This window comes from Centruroides vittatus, unplaced genomic scaffold (assembly GCF_030686945.1).
Source record: "Centruroides vittatus isolate TY-2023 unplaced genomic scaffold, ASM3068694v2 contig_2867, whole genome shotgun sequence".
NCBI lineage: Eukaryota > Metazoa > Arthropoda > Arachnida > Scorpiones > Buthidae > Centruroides > Centruroides vittatus.
Window position 1 is genome coordinate 1277 of NW_027121818.1, and position 15813 is coordinate 17089.

The window sequence follows — 15813 nt, forward strand, 5'->3', positions numbered from 1 at the left end:
AAGGTGGAATCGGCGCTTCCATTGCTTCCAATGACGGCACGCCACTGATATTTTCCTAATTATATAAAATTTAATCGAAAACGATAATATTAAACACAATTTGATATTTTTAACAGAGCTTATCTGAGACATAACTTCTTTCTCTGTAAACACACAAGATACAAATATAATAAAATACCATTTTCGGAAATCAGCAGAAGTACGCATAGAGTTTTGCTTCCATGCAGTTTTTTTACATTTAAACTACTGTTTATATCTCCGGCAAAAATATGTAATCTCACTGACAGAAAAGTTGAGATTAACAGTTCTAACTGAAATTCTTCGAAATGAGGCTGAACAACAAATAATTTAATGTGAGCTCACGTATACACTCAAATCTGTTTTTGTGCGATTTGTTTTGTGCGGTATATGAAAATTTCAATCAAATTGGAACATAATTGACTCCTGTAAATTTTTTTTAAAACTCTATTGGATGTTTTCAATGACATCAGCAGGTTTTTTCATTTTTTATTCAGTAAAATTTTTTCTCATACGTTTTTTTTCGGTCCCCTCTCATTTTAATAGCATAAAAATCATAAATATTATGTTATATTTGAACAGATGTGGTAAGTTAGCTTCCCTCCAGCTTCAGACTGCAGGTGTGAAATTTCACGCCTTGTTAAATGAAATAACACTTTCTGCAGCTATATTTATCAAATAAAATCATTTTTTAACAATTATTTTAACTTTTTAATGTTAGATTGGTATTCAAGTGGAAATAATTAATTAATATAAAAAATAAAATTCTTAGAGGATTTTCCTTCGTTAGGGATGGCAGAAAAAGGCCCGAGGAGTTAAAAAAGCAATTCCTAGTTATTTCGTACGGTTTTGAGTTATTTTCTACGTGAGAATTTTTTATGCGGTCCCTATCCACCGCATAAAAAATACTTTTTAATTGTGTTGCGAAAACTATTTTTTATAGCTGCTCGTGAAGTTTTGTGCGATTTTTTTTATGCGGTCCCTATCCACCGCACAAAAACAGGTTTGAATGTACATCTCAAAGACAGTACTTATAAAAAAATACATAATATACACACTACTCAAACATAGTTTAGAATGTTCAGTTGGCTGCCACTTATCCCGTCTGCAGTTCTGCACCCATTTCGCTTTCCTCTGCTTATCTGCAGAAAATCTAAACAATCGAAGGTCGGTAGACTTACTTTTACAATTAGGTGCCACAGAATAACCCATTGTTTAACGTTCTGAGTACGTATATACGTAATAATAGTCGACTCACGCAGGGACCACGTATAATGATCTCTATCGATATGCCCCAACATGACCGCTGCCGCATAGTATCACGGTAGCGTGTCCTGACCTTCTTATACAGACCTTGATGTAGGTGATGCCCTGAGTAAGAAATTTTGGCATGTCTTGTGGATTGATGATGATGTGTGTTAGGTGTTTAGCTGGTTCCTGGTGCAGTGATGTAAACTTTTTGTACCAGAAATTATGAATGTTGTCTACACCAGGTGTATTCCAGTCGTATGTTCTGTTAACAGTGTATTTGACATCCTGTAAGTATTTTTTATTTTTATTTTTTTTTACATTTTTTTTGGTACTGATTTGCATGTAGAACAGTTTTTGATTGTTTGCGAGTAAGTTATTTCGTTGTTTTCGCAGTGTACATGTTTTGTATCGTTTGAGTCTACATGCTTTGGCTGCGAGTTTTTTTTTAGTGTATCGATGTATTCTGTAATGTGTGTGTTGTGCTGTTCGTGTTTTGTGTGTGTTTTGATTTTCTTAAAAATGTTTTTGAGTTGTTTCTTTAATTTGGGTGTTATGTTGTTTTTAATGTATTGTGTCAGCCTGCCTAATTGCTGTCTAATGTCATTTATTTGTGTTTCTATTCTTCTCTGCCAGGCAGGCTTGTGATAGGACTGTGTTTTGTGTGTGTCTGTCTGCGATTGTATTTTTAGTCCATGGTGTGTCACTACTGTGAATATCCCAGCATAAACTAATGTATGAATGTCTGCGAGTATAGAAATTGAATGAATGTAGTGTGGTAGTAAGTGAGTGTTCACATAATTTAGTGTTTTTCCTACTTTCATTGACGTGTTGATTTTTGGTATTCGTGGTCGTTGTGTGGGATTTGTGCCTGTATATTTAGTGAGTGTTTCCTGAAATATAAGTGAGAGCGTATTAACTAAATCCATGTCTATGTTATCAGTGATGGATAAGGAAGTGACTGTAGTATCATTAGTGGTAATTGTTGTATGTGTGTTATTATCAATGCTTGTTACTGGATTATCCTGACAGGTTACATGATCTTCATTAATGTTAGATGTTTCTGTCTGTTGATGTATTTGATCAACAACCTGTTGTTTGATAAGTTCAAGTGTTGTTTGTGGAATAAGGTTGTTGTGTGTAATTGTTTTTTTCTGATCAACAACCCTTTGTTCGGTGGCAGTGAGATGAGGATACTGTTGTGTGAATCTATGGTGTAGTAAGTACAGATAATAAACTCGTTTATTTCTACTGTCCATTTCATCCATTAGCGTGGTTTTCCAGCCTTTGTGGTCTGTGGATGCATTGCCACAGAAACACCAAGGCTATGTTGGTTCCTCACATCTGTTGAGGGCAGTAGCCACGCTTGGGCCGGTGCTGCTTTCGCCACCGGTAACCAAGGGAGACTGTGGCCTATTTTTCGAACGTGAGCCTCTGCCTAACCCACGAACGCGAACCTTGTTAATCCGGGCGACGTCCGAGCCGGTATCACACTTTGACCTGGTTACTACCATGAAAAATATCTCCACAGAATGTGGGGGTGGTCACTCTTAGCTTCATTTCTCCCCATACACCTTACTGGCATGGGTGTCCCTACCAGGAGCTTGTGCTCCAGCCTGCATTGCTCTATGGTTCAGTAAAATTACTGGGCTCTCCCACCACGTCCAGGTGGTGACCACGGAAGAGTTATTATTAATATTATTTCGAAATATATAATAGACAACTGCTAAATCTATATATTATATTATGTAATTATATTGTATTTATCGACATTTGGAAGTTATTTTAGCTTGAGTTAAAAATTCATGAACGAGTTGCTTAATTTTTCAGGTAATATTTAAAGTTTTTGTGGCGCCATCTGTTATAATATTTTAATTTTTAAAGAATTTATATTTTTGGTTATTATAAAATGGCAAAAAGCTTAATTTTGAGAAAATGGGTTGGTTTTATTTTTTAAAAAAATTGTAAATGTTAATAACGAATAAAATCGTCATTAAATCCGACCTTCTCGAGATATCACGTAAAACTTCTCCCGGTATCTTTCCATACCTTTGACTTTTAACTACCGAAATTTAATATCATCGATCGCTCTAATAAACAAACTTTCCTGCGAAATTTCAGAAATTTTCGACAAAAAGCACTGGAGTTATTAAGCTTCAAACACGATGAAGAAAATCGTGCCCCCCACACACAGAAGCACACACAAACACACATACACTAATATACACACATACCGAAGTCACCCCTTTATTTTTTGCATTTTTTCACGTTACAAGATCTCCTGAGTTCAAAAATGTAAAAGTGTGGAAAGGTCATTCTTTGACCGATCGCCGTACTTTCTACACATAACAGCCGGAAAAGTAACCAGAATGAATTCACGGGTCCATGCTTTTAAAATTAAATTTTAATAAATTAATGGAAAGAATTACATATTATTCTTAAAATTTTCGTACAATAATTATACAATTAGCTGTTTGACGTCGACATTTATCACGCTGTTAGGATGATAAGTTTCATTTTGTATCTGAAAGGCAAGGACCCAGTGTTGGATCTCCCCACAAAACGGCGTTTTTACCAACATTCTCGCAGTAACAACCCCACATGTAACAATATCCGTAAGAACTGCCCGCTTTATCTTTACATATTTTCGTACAATACGGATTCTCTCCCAAAGGACTACACCCAAATTTGCATCGTTTTCCAGTCACGGGATATCCGCTCTTCGCCTGCACTCCTTCCATTCCTAAAACCATACATTAAAGATTTTTCTTAATTAAAGCATATTTCACGTAAATACTTTTCAATGTAAACTGCTGTTAACACATTGTTTACTACAAATTTACGTAAAGAGAAACACGTATCTGACAAATCCTATAATGGTTCTAGAAAAAGTAGAAATCCTGGGATCAAAGACAATCTCAAAAATTTGTATAAATTAACAATTGAATAACAAAAACAATAGGAGAACAAATGAAAAGCGTAAGAATAAAAGAAAAACCATTGTTTAACTCACCTAACAGCAGAAATATCAGAGCAATTGCAAGTACCGGCTTCATTTTCGGAGTTGTGCAATGAATTTCGTATGCAATTCACGTATTTATATTATTTTATACTCACGAACGTTTATACTCCAGATAATTTTCATTGCACGAGTAGCAATAAAAAAGTTTTAATTGTTATTAAATACTCAACCGTAATTATCCAACAGATGCAATAAGTTAATAACTTTTAAATGAAAATAAATATTTTTCTAAAAGTATAATTATCGTATTTTATTGCTGCACAATAAAATACTTTTAAATAACTTTAACGAGCAATTATTGACTGTGACGTCGTCATAAAGCCGGGCTATAATTTCTGATCATCTTTTTAATTTATTTAATTTAAAATATTTACTTATTTCAATCACATTAGGAAAAGTCTTATTACAATAGACTTTTTTAAATGGCAATAATCAGTGTGTAATAAGTGTTCGAATTCTGCAATATTATGCGAAATCCGATGCTTTCCACCTCGAGTTAGTAGTATATTCTCTTTTTCCAGGGTAAAATACAAGGTAAATATAGTTAATCGGGACCACCTGCGCCTACGATTACCACATCCGGTCTCATGTTTCATCTATCTGACTCGGTTCTCAATATTAAGAAAGGACAGACATATGACAGTGGGTCAACCGCGATTTTTAATACACTTTAAAAAATAAAGATTTCAGGGAAAGTTGCATGATGTTGTACAGGATATAGGAATATATAGAAAACAAATTCATCACATTATTACGTTTAAACTGTTTAAAATAAGCTGTATTGTATAATAATCAGTAACACTTTATAAGACTTTAGTACACAGAGCTGGTGTAGTATTAAAGAAAATGGCGGCTTTCACAGCTCCAGAAAATCAGGTTGTGTTAAAATTACACTAAACTCAGTACGTAATGAATGTACAGAGAAAGACTGTACGTAATGAAAAGCGCGAAAATAACTATAATTCGAATAGGATGTGTCGCATGACTGGCGGGAGCCATATCCAAATTTGTACACATTTCATACAATCATGAAATGTTACCGATTGTTATGCAACAAACCTCATTGTTGTATAATTTAAACACTACAAAACTATCAAGATGTCTACTCTATTCTCATACAGCCTGTATTCTTATCCAACACTTTTATTGTCGAGAAATTATAAAACATTTTAAAGCAAACCAGTCGTATACAGTTTATTCGTATATTTAAGACACCGAAAACGACGTGGTTCCTGTATTTCTTTGGCCAAGGAATTGGCCATACTGAACCATTTTCATAATCCTATAAATACAGTACTCATTGGTTTTATATTGAACTGTAAAAGCGCTCCAAGAATTAATACTTTTAAACTCTGAAACATGTTTAAAAGACAAAATTTAAACTGATATTATATCTTTTCCATCGAAATTTCTCAATGTAAATTAATGGTTCATCTACTTATATAAAAAATTCGATAAAATATGTTATATATGATATGGAGAAATGATTTTACGTTTAGACAAACAACCAAACGAAAATTTTTATTGTTTAGTAATTATAAAAGTTTTAAAATATATCCGTAATTTAAAAATAATAAAAGATTAACATTTAGCATAAAATTAAAGTAAAACTTTTGAAAGTATTCTGTGATAAATATGAATGAAAACACCTGAAAAATAATAGAAATGAACATGTTTTATTGTCATAATATTTAAGTAATTGCTGCATTTAAAGTAATATTCTTCTGTATTATTTTATAGAATTATCAAGAATGAGCGAAGATAATCCTTGTTACAAATGATTATTTTTATTAAATATCAAAATAAATAATTAAAATTAAAGAGCAGTTAATTGCAAATCACACTTAATTACTGACATTTAGTTTCGTCTACAATTGTGTGAAAAATTATTTTATCTGAGCATAATTTATGTTTAAATTAATTAATAAAATTCAGTAGAATAAAAAATTTCCGTAAAGATTACTCTATATTTAGATATTTAAAAAAGCCAGCAACGAGTTGCTTAACTTTTCCGGCAACAATTAAAAATTTGTGTGTGACGCAATCTGTTATGATATTTCATAATATAAAATGTGTGTAGGTGTGGACGGACTTTATAAAAAATTGTAAATTCTAATAACGAGTGAAGTCCCACACTACTCGAGATACGACACACGATTCCCTTTATCTCCCCACCCCTTCAATGTTTAATCACCAAAATTAAAAAGCATTAATCCCCCTAAGAAACAAACCTCCTTGCAAAATTTCAGAAATTTTCGACAAAACGCACGGAAGTTGTTAAAATTCAAAGGTAATGAATAAAATCGTGCAACCCACTCCCACACTAACATCCATATACAGTGGAACCTCTATATTCGTCATTAATCTGTTCCTAAGGATCTAACAAATATAAAAAATGACGAATATAAAAACAATTTTTTTCATAATAACCAACTGATATTCAATTAATCCGTTTCCATCCTAAAAAAAATACAAGAATAAAATGTTTGTTGCTTTTAAAACTTTATCTTTATTGTACTGAATAAATACAGTATAGTGGTAGAAAAGGAAAGAAAAGTAAGGTTATTATTGTTTAGAAGAAGACATACCATCAATTGAAACATTAGATAATTCCAATTATGATCTCGGCATATTAAATTCCTTGACTAAGTTGAGAAGACTAGAGAAGTTGCGGCCGAAGTTTTCATTTCTAACACGTGAACGTCGAACGTTGAGCGACGCCATCTTGTAAGCCTAGAGGTTTGACAATAGCGTTTGAAACGTCATTGGAATAATGCGCGACGTTCCAAACGCCATTATGAAACTTACAAGATGGCGGCGCTCAACATTTGACGTTCACGTTTTAGAGATGGAAACTTCGGCCATAACCTCTCTACTTTGTCCATTTTCAGACTTAGCAATAATTTTTTAAAATCTCTATTGTTGTTCTAACAGCTTTCCTTTTTTGCTGTTTTTCTTCAGTGCGCTTTGTTGGAGCCAGTGAAACTTCAGGTTTGGAAAATATTTAACGCGAGAAACGAAGAACACACACTACAACAGCACAAAGCAGACTGATTAACTACAGCTAGTTGAAATAGTGTTGCCAACTTAAAATTCAAATTGGATAATTACGGTTGAGTATTTAATAACAATTAAAACTTTTTTATTGCTATTCGTGCAATGAAAATTATCTGGAGTATAAACGTTCGTGAGTATAAAATAATATAAATACGTGAATTGCATACGAAATTCATTGCACAACTCCGAAAATGAAGTCGGTACTTGCAATTGCTCTGATATTTCTGCTGTTAGGTGAGTTAAACAATGGTTTTTCTTCTATTCTTACGCTTTTCATTTGTTCTCCTATTGTTTTTGTTATTCAATTGTTAATTTATACAAATTTTTGAGATTGTCTTTGATCCCAGGATTTCTACTTTTTCTAGAACCATTATAGGATTTGTCAGATACGTGTTTCTCTTTACGTAAATTTGTAGTAAACAATGTGTTAACAGCAGTTTACGTTGAAAAGTATTTACGTGAAATATGCTTTAATTAAGAAAAATCTTTAATGTATGGTTTTAGGAATGGAAGGAGTGCAGGCGAAGAGCGGATATCCCGTGACTGGAAAACGATGCAAATTTGGGTGTAGTCCTTTGGGAGAGAATCCGTATTGTACGAAAATATGTAAAGATAAAGCGGGCAGTTCTTACGGATATTGTTACATGTGGGGTTGTTACTGCGAGAATGTTGGTAAAAACGCCGTTTTGTGGGGAGATCCAACACTAGGTCCTTGCCTTTCAGATACAAAATGAAACTTATCATCCTAACAGCGTGATAAATGTTGACGTCAAACAGCTAATTGTATAATTATTGTACGAAAATTTTAAGAATAATATGTAATTCTTTCCATTAATTTATTAAAATTTAATTTTAAAAGCATGGACCCGTGAATTCATTCTGGTTACTTTTCCGGCTGTTATGTGTAGAAAGTACGGCGATCGGTCAAAGAATGACCTTTCCACACTTTTACATTTTTGAACTCAGGAGACCTTGTAACGTGAAAAAATGCAAAAAATAAAGGGGTGACTTCGGTATGTGTGTATATTAGTGTATGTGTGTTTGTGTGTGTCTCTGTGTGTGGGGGGCACGATTTTCTTCATCGTGTTTGAAGCTTAATAACTCCAGTGCTTTTTGTCGAAGATTTCTGAAATTTTGCAGGAAGGTTTGTTTATTAGAGGGGTCGATGATATTAAGTTTTGGTAGTCAAAAGTCAAATGTGTGGAAAGATACCGGGGGGTTGTATATGAATAATAGAATATCTTAAAAGTATATTTATACAGCTGTAGGCGTGGCTGTGTGCAGCATTCTGAGAGGGAGAAGTTACACGCTATGAGATATGCGGAGGAGGCACTCAAGTTAGCAGGAAGGGGGAAAGTAAGTGGGAAGACGTAGTGCGGTAGCTATCGGACAGATGCCCACCACATACATTACGTAACAGACTGATGAGCGAAAGCCGGAAACGCATATCTGTAAAGATTATGGATTAAATAGATGAATTTGCCAAGTGTCTATAAATTCACCAAGTCGTGACACCAAACAAAACTGATATTTAATTAATCCGTTCCCATCCTAAAAAAATAAAAAAATAAAAAAATAAAAAAAATAAAAAAAATAAAATGTTTGTGGCTTTTAAAACTTTATATTTATTGTACAGTAGAGAGTCGTTAATCGGAACCCCGGTAATCGGAATCGCCGGTAATCGGAACGATTTACAGTCAGACTGTGTCGTGCTGAATCGAACGTTTTTGATACTAGATTTACTTCTAAAGTATAATTTTCATGTTTTTATATTCTTCAATATATTTATTTTGTTTGTACAAAATGCAGAAATAATTTTTAACGATACGATAGCCTCGATTATTATTATAAAAATTTTCGTTAGGCTTAAAATCGACGAAAATTCAACACGAAGCGACACGCAATGGAGAAAAATTTGAACATCGGACAGGTTAATGTATTATTTCGTAGATAATCGGTAATCGAAAGAAATCACTAATCTGAACAACCCCAGTCCTCAATTGATTCCGATTAACGACTCTCTACTGTACTAAATAAATACAGTATAGTGGTAGAAAGGGGAAGAAGAGTAAGGTTATTCTTGTTCAAAAGAAGACATTTCATCAATTAAAACATTAGGTAATTCCAATTATGATCTCGGCATATTAAATTCCTTGGCTAAGTTTAGAAGACTAGAGATTTTGCGGCCGAAGTTTTCATTTCTAACACGTGAACGTCGAACGTTGAGCGACGCCATCTTGTAAGCCTAGAGGTTTGACAATAGCGTTTGAAACGTCATTGGAATAATGCGCGACGTTCCAAACGCCATTATGAAACTTACAAGATGGCGGCGCTCAACATTTGACGTTCACGTTTTACAGTTGGAAACTTCGGCCATAACCTCTCTACTTTGTCCATTTTCAGACAGCAATAATTTTTTAAAATCTCTATTGTTGTTCTAACAGCTTTTTTTTTTGCTGTTTTTCTTCAGTGCGCTTTGTTGGAGCAAGTGGAACTTCAGGTTTGGAAAATAATCAATGCGAAAAACCAAGAACACACACCACAACCGCACAAAGCAGACTGATTAACTACAGCTAGCTGAAATAGTGTTGCCAACTTAAAATTCAACTTTATAGCTAGACATCTTAATAAAAATGTTCATATCATATTGTTTCTATTAAAACTGTCCGATCTTTTATATCTAGATAGTATTATAAAAATAGCTAGGCCACTATAATTTAGGTAATTGGCATAGCTAGATTGTTCATAAATCCACTAAATCTAGCAGAAAATTAGCTAAATTGGCAACACTAAGTAACACGGTTAGCTGATAGTTACGATAGTTACAAAGCGCGGGCGTGCGATTGTAGCGCCACTGCCGGTGTTGGGAATGACGACGAATACAAAAAATACTGACGAATATGGGAAAAAAGGGTCATCAAAATGTGACGAATATCGAATATTACGAATACACAGGTAGACGAATATAGAGGTTCCACTGTATACAGAAAAAAACCCAAAGATTTTTGCATTTCTCGACTATTCAATGTCCCCTGAAACGAAAAATGTAAAAATCTGGGAGGTCATCTTTTCATTGAAAGTCTGTCGTGCATAACTGGCACGACAAGCGGAGGGTGCAGGTTCAAGCCCCGCCCTGGGCCAGTTCTTTTTTCCAGATGATTCTTAATTATTTTAAAATTTTAATAGTTAATTTAGATAAGAGATGACGCCTAACGTTTACTTCTAGCAGCAAATTACTTAGTATTAACTATTAAAATTAGCGAATTTATGGCCCGAGTATTTTAGGCCATCGTTTTGCTATGTATCTATAATTAATAGCCCTCGTCTTACGATGTTTTTAATTAAATTTGGTAAATAATGTCAACATCTTACATGCCACATTTTATGAAATTTATTTCCATAGAAAAGTAGACTAATATGTTTACTTTTTTATGGGAATACTTTTCTTTTCTCTTGTTGTGTATACATAACAAGGGAACGTATTATAATCATGTAATCATTAATCTCCGAATGTTTTGCAAATCTTCACATTTGGAGACCCCCTTGAACCCCAAAAAAGCCCCATAAGAACAACGAAAATAATTCGTACATGTGTGTGGTGTGGTGTGTGTGTTTATTTCGTTTAATATCTCAGTAAGGGGTAAAGATTAAGAAACGAAATTTGGAATACTAGCTTGTAGACAAGGGGAATTGATTCAATTAAATTTTGGTGGTTAAAGGTCGAGGAAGTAAGGAGATAGATGAGTGTCATATGTCATATCTCCAGAAGGATCGACTTAATGAACACGTTATTCGTTATTAGCATTTAGAATTTTTTGTGAAACTCATCACTACAGTCAAAAATTAAGCTTTTTGCCATTTTATAACAATAAAACTTGAAAGGATTTAAATAACAAATCTCATAACAGATGACGCCACACATATTTTTATTTATTATAATTAAAAATATATTTCTTTGATCGAGGCTATCGTATCGTTAAAAATTATTTCTGCATTTTGTACAAACAAAATAAATATATTGAAGAATATAAAAACATGAAAATTATACTTTAGAAGTAAATCTAGTATCAAAAACGTTCGATTCAGCACGACACAGTCTGACTGTAAATCGTTCCGATTACCGGCGATTCCGATTACCGGGGTTCCGATTAACGACTCTCTACTGTACAATAAATATAAAGTTTTAAAAGCCACAAACATTTTATTTTTTTTATTTTTTTTATTTTTTTATTTTTTTATTTTTTTAGGATGGGAACGGATTAATTAAATATCAGTTTTGTTTGGTGTCACGACTTGGTGAATTTATAGACACTTGGCAAATTCATTTATTTAATCCATAATCTTTACAGATATGCGTTTCCGGCTTTCGCTCATCAGTCTGTTACGTAATGTATGTGGTGGGCATCTGTCCGGTAGCTACCGCACTACGTCTTCCCACTTACTTTCCCCCTTCCTGCTAACTTGAGTGCCTCCTCCGCATATCTCATAGCGTGTAACTTCTCCCTCTCAGAATGCTGCACACAGCCACGCCTACAGCTGTATAAATATACTTTTAAGATATTCTATTATTCATATACAACCCCCCGGTATCTTTCCACACATTTGACTTTTGACTACCAAAACTTAATATCATCGACCCCTCTAATAAACAAACCTTCCTGCAAAATTTCAGAAATCTTCGACAAAAAGCACTGGAGTTATTAAGCTTCAAACACGATGAAGAAAATCGTGCCCCCCACACACAGACACACACAAACACACATACACTAATATACACACATACCGAAGTCACCCCTTTATTTTTTGCATTTTTTCACGTTTCAAGGTCTCCTGAGTTCAAAAATGTAAAAGTGTGGAAAGGTCATTCTTTGACCGATCGCCGTACTTTCTACACATAACAGCCGGAAAAGTAACCAGAATGAATTCACGGGTCCATGCTTTTAAAATTAAATTTTAATAAATTAATGGAAAGAATTACATATTATTCTTAAAATTTTCGTACAATAATTATACAATTAGCTGTTTGACGTCGACATTTATCACGCTGTTAGGATGATAAGTTTCATTTTGTATCTGAAAGGCAAGGACCCAGTGTTGGATCTCCCCACAAAACGGCGTTTTTACCAACATTCTCGCAGTAACAACCCCACATGTAACAATATCCGTAAGAACTGCCCGCTTTATCTTTACATATTTTCGTACAATACGGATTCTCTCCCAAAGGACTACACCCAAATTTGCATCGTTTTCCAGTCACGGGATATCCGCTCTTCGCCTGCACTCCTTCCATTCCTAAAACCATACATTAAAGATTTTTCTTAATTAAAGCATATTTCACGTAAATACTTTTCAATGTAAACTGCTGTTAACACATTGTTTACTACAAATTGTTATTTTATACTCACGAACGTTTATACTCCAGATAATTTTTATTGCACGAATAGCAATAAAAAAGTTTTCATTGTTATTAAATACTCAACCGTAATTATCCAATTTGAATTTTAAGTTGGCAACACTATTTCAACTAGCTGTAGTTAATCAGTCTGCTTTGTGCTGTTGTAGTGTGTGTTCTTCGTTTCTCGCGTTAAATATTTTCCAAACCTGAAGTTTCACTGGCTCCAACAAAGCGCACTGAAGAAAAACAGCAAAAAAGGAAAGCTGTTAGAACAACAATAGAGATTTTAAAAAATTATTGCTAAGTCTGAAAATGGACAAAGTAGAGAGGTTACGGCCGAAGTTTCCATCTCTAAAACGTTAACGTCAAACGTTGAGCGCCGCCATCTTGTAAGTTTCATAATGGCGTTTGGAACGTCGCGCATTATTCCAATGACGTTTCAAACGCTATTGTCAAACCTCTAGGCTTACAAGATGGCGTCGCTCAACGTTCGACGTTCACGTGTTAGAAATGAAAACTTCTGCCGCAACTTCTCTAGTCTTCTCAACTTAGTCAAGGAATTTAATATGCCGAGATCATAATTGGAATTATCTAATGTTTCAATTGATGGTATGTCTTCTTCTAAACAATAATAACCTTACTTTTCTTTCCTTTTCTACCACTATACTGTATTTATTCAGTACAATAAAGATAAAGTTTTAAAAGCAACGAACATTTTATTCTTGTATTTTTTTTAGGATGGAAACGGATTAATTGAATATCAGTTGGTTATTATGAAAAAAATTGTTTTTATATTCGTCATTTTTTATATTTGTTAGATCCTTAGGAACAGATTAATGACGAATATAGAGGTTCCACTGTATATGGATGTTAGTGTGGGAGTGGGTTGCACGATTTTATTCATTACCTTTGAATTTTAACAACTTCCGTGCGTTTTGTCGAAAATTTCTGAAATTTTGCAAGGAGGTTTGTTTCTTAGGGGGATTAATGCTTTTTAATTTTGGTGATTAAACATTGAAGGGGTGGGGAGATAAAGGGAATCGTGTGTCGTATCTCGAGTAGTGTGGGACTTCACTCGTTATTAGAATTTACAATTTTTTATAAAGTCCGTCCACACCTACACACATTTTATATTATGAAATATCATAACAGATTGCGTCACACACAAATTTTTAATTGTTGCCGGAAAAGTTAAGCAACTCGTTGCTGGCTTTTTTAAATATCTAAATATAGAGTAATCTTTACGGAAATTTTTTATTCTACTGAATTTTATTAATTAATTTAAACATAAATTATGCTCAGATAAAATAATTTTTCACACAATTGTAGACGAAACTAAATGTCAGTAATTAAGTGTGATTTGCAATTAACTGCTCTTTAATTTTAATTATTTATTTTGATATTTAATAAAAATAATCATTTGTAACAAGGATTATCTTCGCTCATTCTTGATAATTCTATAAAATAATACAGAAGAATATTACTTTAAATGCAGCAATTACTTAAATATTATGACAATAAAACATGTTCATTTCTATTATTTTTCAGGTGTTTTCATTCATATTTATCACAGAATACTTTCAAAAGTTTTACTTTAATTTTATGCTAAATGTTAATCTTTTATTATTTTTAAATTACGGATATATTTTAAAACTTTTATAATTACTAAACAATAAAAATTTTCGTTTGGTTGTTTGTCTAAACGTAAAATCATTTCTCCATATCATATATAACATATTTTATCGAATTTTTTATATAAGTAGATGAACCATTAATTTACATTGAGAAATTTCGATGGAAAAGATATAATATCAGTTTAAATTTTGTCTTTTAAACATGTTTCAGAGTTTAAAAGTATTAATTCTTGGAGCGCTTTTACAGTTCAATATAAAACCAATGAGTACTGTATTTATAGGATTATGAAAATGGTTCAGTATGGCCAATTCCTTGGCCAAAGAAATACAGGAACCACGTCGTTTTCGGTGTCTTAAATATACGAATAAACTGTATACGACTGGTTTGCTTTAAAATGTTTTATAATTTCTCGACAATAAAAGTGTTGGATAAGAATACAGGCTGTATGAGAATAGAGTAGACATCTTGATAGTTTTGTAGTGTTTAAATTATACAACAATGAGGTTTGTTGCATAACAATCGGTAACATTTCATGATTGTATGAAATGTGTACAAATTTGGATATGGCTCCCGCCAGTCATGCGACACATCCTATTCGAATTATAGTTATTCTCGCGCTTTTCATTACGTACAGTCTTTCTCTGTACATTCATTACGTACTGAGTTTAGTGTAATTTTAACACAACCTGATTTTCTGGAGCTGTGAAAGCCGCCATTTTCTTTAATACTACACCAGCTCTGTGTACTAAAGTCTTATAAAGTGTTACTGATTATTATACAATACACCTTATTTTAAACAGTTTAAACGTAATAATGTGATGAATTTGTTTTCTATATATTCCTATATCCTGTACAACATCATGCAACTTTCCCTGAAATCTTTATTTTTTAAAGTGTATTAGGAATCGCGGTTGACCCACTGTCATATGTCTGTCCTTTCTTAATATTGAGAACCGAGTCAGATAGATGAAACATGAGACCGGATGTGGTAATCGTAGGCGCAGGTGGTCCCGATTAACTATATTTACCTTGTATTTTACCCTGGAAAAAGAGAATATACTACTAACTCGAGGTGGAAAGCATCGGATTTCGCATAATATTGCAGAATTCGAACACTTATTACACACTGATTATTGCCATTTCAAAAAGTCTATTGTAATAAGACTTTTCCTAATGTGATTAAATAAGTAAATATTTTAAATTAAATAAATTAAAAAGATGATCAGAAATTATAGCCCGGCTTTATGACGACGTCACAGTCAATAATTGCTCGTTAAAGTTATTTAAAAGTATTTTATTGTGCAGCAATAAAATACGATAATTATACTTTTAGAAAAATATTTATTTTCATTTAAAAGTTATTAACTTATTGCATCTGTTGGATAATTACGGTTGAGTATTTAATAACAATTAAAACTTTTTATTGCTATTCGTGCAA

At 33.1% G+C, this 15813-nt stretch overlaps 1 long non-coding RNA gene across 1 annotated transcript; it reads left to right on the forward strand.

The window, feature by feature from the left end:
• Positions 1–7424: 7424 nt before the first annotated feature.
• Positions 7425–8206, forward strand: LOC136972228 (uncharacterized). Its single transcript, XR_010880301.1, has 2 exons — positions 7425–7579; positions 7850–8206. It is a non-coding gene; the product is annotated as an uncharacterized lncRNA (long non-coding RNA).
• Positions 8207–15813: the final 7607 nt, after the last annotated feature.